This window comes from Parus major, chromosome 26 (assembly GCF_001522545.3).
Source record: "Parus major isolate Abel chromosome 26, Parus_major1.1, whole genome shotgun sequence".
Classification (NCBI taxonomy): Eukaryota; Metazoa; Chordata; class Aves; order Passeriformes; family Paridae; genus Parus; species Parus major.
The window spans coordinates 5,790,354-5,798,484 of record NC_031795.1 but is presented as its reverse complement, the minus strand read 5'-3'; positions in this window follow the sequence as shown (position 1 = coordinate 5,798,484).

Here is an 8,131-nt window from a genome sequence, read left to right as displayed (position 1 = left end):
TGGCCCTTTCCTGTGCCAGAGCTCTGCAGGCCAGGCTCGAGGTGCCCCTGCTTTGTATTTAGCAAAAAAATATCCTGGGAGGCAAAACTCTTCTGGATATTCCATCTCTGCTCATCTGCACAAATGGGAATATTCCAGCTGGTTTGCCTTTCCAGTGGAGTAGGGTGTAAATAACGAAATAACAAAAAATCTCACTGCGTTCTTTGTTTTCTTTTTATTGTGCTAACAGCTTACTCCTGTTCCTCCACACTTAGCCATGTAGGGGCTGCACACAAGTCCTGCTTTACCTTTGTTTATTGGGTAAATTGGAGTTTCCACAGCCAGGCTAGCAGTGACACAGGTCACAGGGTTTGCTGCTTTACTTTGGGCTGTGCTGAATTGCCCTGAGCAGCAGTTTCCAGCACAACAGTTCAAATTAAAATCTCCCATTTTTGCCCACACGTTTCAAGCACAGAGGTGAGCACATCAGTCTATAAATGTGGCTCCTGCAGCACCTTTAGACAAAAGGAAGTCAGTGTTTTTCATGTGAGAAATAAGAACTGAAGGTTACCACTGTTCATTGCCTGCTTTTATTTTCTCAGGGCTCTGTGAAACCAGGAGCCAAACTCGCCACAATTTTCACTCTGCACAGTTTGAAGCCGGAGCTGTTGTTCTTTCAGATACAAATCTGTCCTTTTATTTGTTTTATCTCCTACTGGAAAATAACAAATACCTTTAAAGTTTACAGCTGCTACTGTCAAGGACAGACAGGGAGGGACTGGCTGGGGCACAGGGAGCTGCAGGAATGTCCTGTTGTTCCATAATACCCAATTATGTCAACTACCCCTTCCTTGAAACTTTCAGCACGTCCCCGTTAGGTGGGAAAAGCTGCCAGCACATGATAAAAGTGCTGCTGCAAAGCCCAGCCCTGCTGATGGAAACGTGTCAGGGGATGGAGGCTGTGCCCCACAGGCTCTGCAGGCACATTCCAGCCCTTGGCTCCCGAGGAGAAAACCTGTGTGGTCTTGAAGCTTTGTCAGCTCTGACCTCTAAATTTGTCCCATGAATGGGATCAATTTACTGGGGCTGGAGGTCTGGGACATCAAACACAGCCCAGGGAAGCTCAGGGCTGTGTCTCCTGCAACTGCCCGCTGTAAATTCAGTCTGCAAGCAGCTGGGGAAGAATTACTTGGGGTATTTTTCACTGTTTGCCTCAAAGGTTGATGATTGTGAAGTGTGTGTTTATAAAGCAGCTGTTTCCATAGGAGTGAGGATTAAACAGAGCCTCAGACTGTGCATTGCTGCTGTCCCAGAGAAGGGACCACGGAGCGATGCTGGTCCCAGTTTGGTTTGGCTCAGCACAACCAGCCCTTCCTGCCCCTCTCCCTGGGCACTGCTCACTCTCCCACACGCATGAAAGGCAAACCAGGACCTTTCTGAAGTGGAGCCAGAAGTCCCTGTTTGATCCTGGGAGGCTCCTTCCCCCTCTCCTGCTCTCAGCAGGGCTGCAGGCTGTGCAGGGTGTCTGTGGGAGCAGAGCTCCAGAGCTTCCCAGCCAGTCCCTCCCCTCCTCTGCTCCTCTCTGCTCTGCCTTTTCCTGGCAGCAAAATCAACATTTCCAGCTTGGAGCCTTTGGGATCTTCCTGTCCAGGCTGGGAGTCCCCATCCCTGGAACTGTTCAAAAGCTGTGGATGTGGCTCAGTGGTGCTGCTGGCCCCATGTTGGACCTGTTGCTCTTAATGGTCTTTCTCAACCTTAAGGATTCCATGATTCAGTCTGTGATTCACCAGCCAAATCCTGAGGTGATAAACCAGGTGATAAACCAGGGAAAAGAAGGCAGCACAGCCTTTAAGTGTAGCTAAAATGGGCTCCTCTGCTCCTTCAGCCACTGGAAAACAACAAGCCCCCAAGCAGTGCTGGTGTGATGCAGGTTTGTGGTGGAGATAAAATGGTTTATTTTTTTTTGAAGAACTGAAAAAGTGAATAAAGTGGAGCGTTCAGGCAGTGCCAAGCCCGGGGCTGGTGCAGGTGGCAGGATGCAGTTGTGCTGCTCAGGTGAGCAGATGTGGAGATGCAGCTCCTTGAGAAGACAATGAGGAGCCTGTGTGCCAACTCCTCCTCCCTCAGCGCTGAATTCCTGTGTGAATTCAGTGTGAATTCCTGTCACAGCACCCATGGGTGCCACGGGCACAGCTCTGCCCCGCTCCTCCGGGGAGGAGGAGACTCAGCAGCCGCTGCCCCATCTCTGCTCCAGCTTTGCACAGGGGCTGGCACAGGGGAAGGGCTTAAACGACCTTCAAACGAAATAATTAGAGATTGATTTATACCTTAATTGCACAGCAGTATCCCAAGGCTCTGGGGGGAGCCAGGCCTGCTCTGCCTTTGAAGATCAGACACAGTGGCTGTGTTTTAATTACTGGAGGGTTACCTGTGCTTTCTGTGCCTGCAAGAGGTCAAGAACTGAGATTTATAGTAATTCCTGGATTTCTGCTGTGGAATAGAACTTCAGAAGACAATTTCCCACAGCCACAGGGTCGCTGATCTGACCAAAAATCCTAACAGAGTGTTTGGCTGGGGCAGCTCATTGCTGTCAGCGAGTTTTACCTGTAAAATAAAGAGTTTTACCTGTCCAAACCTTATTAACAAAGATATTTGTGCAGAGATGAATCTTCCAGACCCACCTGCTGCAGGAATCAGGCAAAATCAGCTCTGCAGTCCCCAATCAATGCAGGATTAAACCCTCTCTGTGCCCACCCTCGGCTCTGGGAGCTGGCTTTGATGGTGAGGAGGCAGAATGAATCACCCTGCTGACAAAACTAATGCAACAGTAATTTAAAAATAAACCTTTTAAGCTGATGTATGTAGTCTAAAGCCACCAGAGCATTGCTAAGGAGTGTATTTTTCAGTTTTATGTTTGCAAAAGAAAAAAAAACCCAAAAAAAACCCAAGAAAAAAGTCTCAGCATCTGCCCTCACAGGGAATGAACTTTTAAGCAGAAGAGATGAAATTTCTGATTCCTCTGTGAATTTTAATACCCTGAAAGGAACATTTAGCACTGCTTTAGCTTGCAGGTCGCTGGAGGTCTCTGCCTCTGGGCAAAGCTGGGTTTTAGGAGCTCTGTTTGCCTCGTCCTGGGCTGGAACTTTCCTTCCTGTGCTCCCAAGCAAAGGCAAAAACTGATGGCAGGAGTTGAGGGCTGGGGAGGGAATGCATAAAGCAGCTGATATAACTGAGTCACAGAAAACTGGAACAGAGATCTGTGTTCTTTATACTGGAAAAATGTACAGGGAAATTAAATAACACAAAAACCTCTTTCCTGGAGAATGTGGGGGTAATATTCCTCCCTCTGCTCTGGAGCTGAAAACAACACTAAAAAGTTACATTCTGCAGTCACAGGCATTTTAAAGAACCTGATGACTCTTGCAGTGGAGGGGCAGGCATTTTAAAGAACCTGATGACTCTTGCAGTGGAGGGGGACAGAGGAGAACTTGTTTTCCAAGGAATCTGAGGAGCCCCAGACTTGGGTTTGGTTTCTTGGTGGAGCACAGACGTGGGAGAGTGCAAGCTTTGCTCTGGTCTCCATCCTGAGGGGTTTGCCAGCCTTCAGTGACGGATTCCTGTGCTGGAGGAAAACCTTCCTCGCTCAGCCTTCGGGAAAGCAGCGTGAGACAAAGCCCTGCTCCTGCCAGCCCCAGCGTTTGGGGAAACTTTGGGTTTCTTATCAAATGTTGAGTGTGGCTGCCCTGGGGTTGTGCAATCGCTGCTCCTGAGCGTGTGTGATCCCAAAAACACCAGCAGAGCTCCTGGCTCCCTCCTCGTAACACTGCAAGTGCTGACAAAGCTGAGTTTCAAAATTAGTAGTGCAAAATTCAGGCTCGATTTGGAGAAGTATCCTTGGCTTCTGGAGGCTTTTTCATACCGTTCTGGCCTTTCCTGAATCCACTTCTGGTAATGCTAAGAAGTGGGGATTTGGGTTTTTTGTGATGTGATTTATTTTGTGATGAGTGAAGCTGAAAATTCTGAGAAGTTTGTTTTGTGTTTTGGGGTTCTTTTTGTGTTTTTACTGCCCAGAGACCCGAGATAATGAAAGGTGGGTGAGATTTCAGGTCCCTTTGGATCCAAAGCACTCTGTGATTCTGTAACACAGGTTCTGGTCCAGCCCTGCCCCTCCCTGACCCTTGCCCGTGGTGCCCATCCCGTTCCTGCCCAGCCTTCGGGGATGCTCGGTGGGTCAGAGCCCTTCCTGCGGGCTCCGGAGCTGTTCCAGCACGCCCCAGGCTCCTGCCAGGCTCTGTCACCTCATTCCTGGCCTTTGTGCTCGGCTCAGCGGGGCTGGGAGCAGCCCCAGCCCTTCCCTGCCCGACAAGAAGGAACACGCCGGTTTATCTGAGCAGCAATTCCAGCCGGGGCCGGGGCCACGCCTTTGGGAACGCTCCCTGCCTTCAGCTCGGGGCTGCCTCGACTTGTTGGGGATGCTCTGGAGGCTGCCAGTGCCCCTGGGAGCTCTCCTGGCCATCAAATCCAAAGAAAACAGCTCCAGCTTCAGTGCAGCCTCGCTCGGGTCGCCTGTGCCACGTTCAGGCTCCTGCAGAGCTGGGGCCATCCAGACTCTGCCCTGGATATCAGATATTTGTGTGTCTGCACCTTGCTTTTGGTGGGGTGTGTTAAAGAAACACCCACAGCCTTTTATATGGGGTTTAGAGGAACAATTCTTTATTTCAGGCTTCATTCCTCTGGCCGAGGAGTGCTGGCTGGGGTCAGGGATGTGCACAGGGCAGAGTCTGGAATCTGAAGCTTTGAAGGGAACAACCCATAATTTCTGTTTCTGTGTCTGTAAGTGACACCTCCAAAGGCAAATTCACCTTCTCTGGGAGCCTTTGAAGCTGCAGTCAAAGAGGGCCCCCACAGATCCCACCGGGGGAGGTGAAGCCCGGCCGGGGGCTGTTCTGTAGGGTCAGGGGATGTGCGGCTCAGGAGGGTTTGGGGTGTCCCAGGGAGCCCCCACAGCTCCTTTCCCCCTTCCTGCTGTGGGAACAGGAGCAGCTGTCTGTGCAGAGCCGTGCATTAAATCAGAGATGCATCATTTCTTCTGCAAAATTGCTGCAGTTCTGGGCTCTGGGGACAGAGAGGGGCTCGGGGATGTGAGCCTTTAGTCAAGCACGACACGAAAAGGTTCAGGGCAGTGCTCAAGGTCCTGGTGGCTGAGAGTTCTTCTGCTTCCCAGGGTGGTGTTTCCCAGGGCAGTGACAGTGGCACATCCCCAGGAGCCAAAATGGGGTTGGAAAGAGCCGCAGGGTAAGGCTGGAGCCAGCCTGGGCTCGCTGGGACCACGAGCAGCTCCTGGCAAGGTGCGAGCCCCGTGGCTGATGCCGTGGCAGGAGAACACTGCCGACCTCGGGGAAAGCAGTGGCCACATTTTCCTGGCCACACCTTGGGGAAAACAAAATGCAGAGCTGCGAGCTCCTGTGCAAGATGTGGGCTGTTCCCAGCTGCCAGCAGCACCACACCACAGCCACAAAGCTCCCTTCTCCTCCTGCATTATTTACTGCTCCATGTGCATGCCCAGGCTCTCCTGCCCCAGCTGCCATCCCCGCTCGGATTCTTGATGGTGACAATTAGAACGAGATGGAGGAGGAGGAGAGGCAGCTCCATTTTGATTTGGAGCTCTCTGCCTTTTTAAAAATTGAAGATTTCTAACTCTCAGCAAAATCCCTGCCACAGGAGACCTTGTTTTACATTCTGGCGTTTTGCAGACCTGATATAGAGGGGCTTTCTGCAGAATCCCAGTCTGGCATTGTTCTGCTAATGAGTGAGTGAGGAGGAGTTGCCTTCCCTGATGTTATCTTGTATTTTCATGTTCTGAGAGGGCATTTTTGGATGTGTCAGAAACCAGTGTTAAATATAAACATAGGTGCTACTTTAGGGAATCTGTCTCGCTCAGCCAAGACTGAAAGCTGTTTCACAGTTAGAAAGTCATTTTTTTTGTTGACTTCACTTCATGAGCAGTGGAAAAGTCTGCAGTAACTGCTCTAGAGACGAGTGATTTATCTTGACTTGGATGGGGAGAAAGTGATTTTGCAGACATCTTCGGTGTTCCCAGGAAAAAACAGCCGAGACTCTCTCCCCTCCGAGCTGAGACAAACACAGAACTTTGCTGCTGGAAGCCAAACCAGAGCAGCAGGGCTGAGCCTGGCCCTGTCCTGCCTTTAATGGTGTCTGTCCCCAAGGCACTTCTTGAAAACCACGTTTCAGACACAATCTCTGTGCTGGGGCTGGCAGGGGGCTGTGTCTGTGTGTGTAAGTGACACCTCAGCCCAGCCCAAACCATCCTGTGGCTCCGTTCTCTGGGCCAGGATGGTCCCTCCTGGTGTGTGTGAGCCCCTGCAGATCCAGCTGACACCTCCCTGGCCTGGCTGAGCTCCTTCAGTGAGTCCATTCCGAGGGAATTATCCCACATCCCTTCCAGAAGCAGGAGAAAAGCCAGCCTGGAGCTCTGCAGGGATTTTCACCCCCGGCTTCTCGGGGCTGCACCTTTGGATGCTGCCATTGATTATCCCAGGGGCAGCACAAGCTGGGGGATGACTGGAGGCAGTCTGGGAGGTCTGGTTTTCCTCCTGAGCTCCAGGAGTGGGGAATATTTTAAGGAGTTCACGCTCATTTGTATTTTAAAGCTTCTTACTGTGCAGTGCAAGACCAGGGGCTACATCTTCAGCTGGCATAAATCTGCCTGGATGCATGCAGATAAACTGATTTACGCTGGCTGAAGATCTGGCCCTGGATGGAAGAGATGGAAGCAGGTGGATGTAATTTCTCTAAATTTCCACTCAAACTGCACCCGCCTGGAGCAGCAGGAATCGAAGAGCACTTTCCCTAAAGTGTAAAAAAGTTATTAACTCCATATTTGTGTTGCTGCTTCGCTGCCCTCCCTCGTCTCCATCATCACACGTAGCCATGGGCTGTCTCTGGCAATGGCTGGCTCCCCAATAAAATTAAAAATCACTTTTGTTTCATATCTTTTTAATCAGACGTGTCCTTTTTAATAAAGGGCTCTCCTCTTTAAGGGGTGATGCGCTGATGAGCAGCAGGCTCGGAGGTTATTGCATTTCCCTGATTTGAATTTCTCTTTCTGCATTTCAGCTGTGAAAATAAAGCTGAATCCAACTCCCCAAAGCACAAGCAGAGCTTTGCTGCCTCCCAGCTCTGGGGTGAGATTGGTACCCGGTGTCAGTGGATGTCTGGCCATTGCACACCTCGGTGTAAGAACTGATTTTATTCCTCAGTGTCCAGCAGAGGAAAGAAGAGAGGCAGAATAAAAAAGACAAAGGTGAAACTCCAGGAATTTGCTGAGTGGTAATCTTCAAGTAATTTATGCAGATTTCCTGAATTGTTCCAAGCTTGAAGAATCAAACAAACCCAAAATTCCTCTCCATGTTTAGTTTTTTATATTGATTCATTTATTCCTGGGATTGTTTCAAACACAGATCTGAAGTAACTTTATGAGCCAGATTTTTTTTTTGAACAAGCAAGATAATTAAGGCTGAGGAATTCAGGAGGCTTTGGAAGCAGCAGTTTCTGTCCTGCCCCACAATGGGTGTAATTTGGATTTCCGGGGGATGACACTTGCAGGTGGTCGGTGTCCCCCACCTGGAGGGGACATTCCCAGAGCTCTGGATTGGGCTGGGATGCTGTGGAGTGCTCAGCAAATGTTGTGAGGTGCTTGAAGCCTTCCCAGATGCAGCTCTGTGCCCCCCCTGCTCCCCCAGCCTGGAGAGGTCTGTGGGGGATAAAAGCTCCTTTAATTCCAGCGGCTCCGCGGCTCCTCGTGCGCTGCGGTTTTGGGGTTTTCCAGCAGGGAAAGCATAACTGGGGGCTGTGTTTTCAGGGCTGCCAGGGCAAAGGCAATACAGTTGCAGGGTTTTTGCATATTTCTGAACCTGAGGCTTTCCTGGACTGGGTGGTTGCTGCACAAGTCAGAACAGCACCGGGCTCTGCTCTCCCAAATCCACCCCGGAGCTGCCGGGCTGGGCTGGGGCTCTGGGGACTCTGGGGCAGCTCCTGCCTTTGCTGCTGCTCTGGAATGTCCTCACAGAAATCTCAGACAGAACTCTGGGGCAGCTCCTGCCTTTGCTGCTCTGGAATGTCCTCACAGAAA